The following is a 1,834-nucleotide window of genomic DNA, read 5'->3' on the forward strand; positions in this document are numbered from 1 at the left end:
CCCAGAACCTCCCCTTCACCACACAAGAGGTCTAGACCATGACTGAGTCATGCGGGGTCTGTGCAAAGTGCAAACGGCACTGATTCTGCCTGCCACAGGCCCACGTCATCAAGGCCACTCAGCCCTTCGAATGGCTGAGCCTCGACTTCAAGGGCCCCCTTCCACGAACAACAGTGTCTACTTCTTTGCGGTCGTAGACGAATACTCCTGTTTTCCCTTTGCCATCCCTTGCCCTGACACCTCTACAGCCACCATTATCAGGGCTCTGACGTAGCTAATCACAATGTTCTGACACCCGACATTCATCTACGCTAATCAGGGGTCTGGCTTCATGAGTGAGGAGCTACGCCAGCATCTAGTATCGTGAGAAATTGTGACTCGTCATACAACTAGTTATAACCCGAGGGTGAAGCGTCACAACGGGGTGATCTGTAAGGCAGTCCTCCTGGCCCTGTGGTCCAAAGGCTGCTCTATTGATTACTGGCAAGAGGCCCTCCATGGCATTAGGTCGCTCTTGTGCACAGACCCCTCACGAGCTCCTTTTCTCATTCCCCAGGAAATCAGTGACTGGAATCTCATTCCCAGCTAGGCTCACATCTCTGCGACCGGTGCTCGAGCAGGTGCTCCTCATCCACATCAACTACACTTACGCCTATATCAGGTACCCCATTGGCCATGAGGACACCATCTTGACCAGGGATCTGGCACCAGCGGGGGCCCCAAACCCCCCCCCCCCCCCCCAGCATCATGACATCATGATTACCTGACCCAAGCACACCACTCTGGGTAGTCTTGGCCTATCTAGGAGCCAAACCACTCCCTCCCCCCCTCCAGCGAACCCCACTCCAGTTGGACCACACCTACCTCGCCACCCCCTGTTGACAGACGTGCAAATAGACACCACGCTGCCCACACAGACGCCTGCCACGGTTACGCTCAACCCAGCCAGCCTCCGGCAACATCCACATGCTCGCCAACTTTTGACCAGGAACCACGGTTCCAGAGACTCCGATGTCTAAATTTGTAAATATCACCCGGCATCGTTCCACATGCATACCCCCAGGCCACCTGGCTGGCTGTCAATCAGCTGGCTGACCTGAATAGACCTCCTGGGGGCTGACTCCACCTGGCCAGCTGTCAATCAGCTTACTTGACTATAAACTGAGCTGGTCCCTCCCTGAGCCAGAAGCCTTGAACTGTGTTCAGACTTTTACTGGAATAATGCCTTTCCTCCAATCTTTCGAGTTTTGTGCTTGCTTGCTGCTACCTCAGTGCACCACACCAGTATGACCCTCTTTCTGGTTGGGCTATCCACACACTTGTTAATGAAACTCTCCCACAGTCACGTAACAAATTCTGCCCCACCTAGACCTCTGGTGCTAAGCACGTCCCAGTCAATAATGGTGAGATTAATGTCTCCCACTGTGACAATCCCATTACTTCTGCAGCTACCTATAAATTTAATCCCTACCTGTTCCCCCTTCCTCCTACTGATTACGGAGAGGCCCACGGTGATTCAGATTTCAGATTTATTGTCAGAGAGTACACACATGACATCACATACAACCCTGAGATTTCTTTATCCTGCAGGCATGGTAGAATTATCAATAACTGGAAGTGCATAAATAAGGTGTGCACAGTATAAAACAAAGATCTGTATCTAGATAACGAATGTCAACAAAGTTACTGTGCAATACAGAGAGAATAAAAAGAAAATCAACAAAGTGTACAATCCTTAAATGAGTCTCTGATTGAGTTTGTCATTGGGGAGTCTGATGGTGGAGCGGTAGCGGCTGTTCCTGAACCTGGTGGTGCGAGTCTTGTGGCACCTGTA

This window comes from Narcine bancroftii, chromosome 5, assembly GCF_036971445.1.
Source record: "Narcine bancroftii isolate sNarBan1 chromosome 5, sNarBan1.hap1, whole genome shotgun sequence".
Taxonomy (NCBI): Eukaryota; Metazoa; Chordata; class Chondrichthyes; order Torpediniformes; family Narcinidae; genus Narcine; species Narcine bancroftii.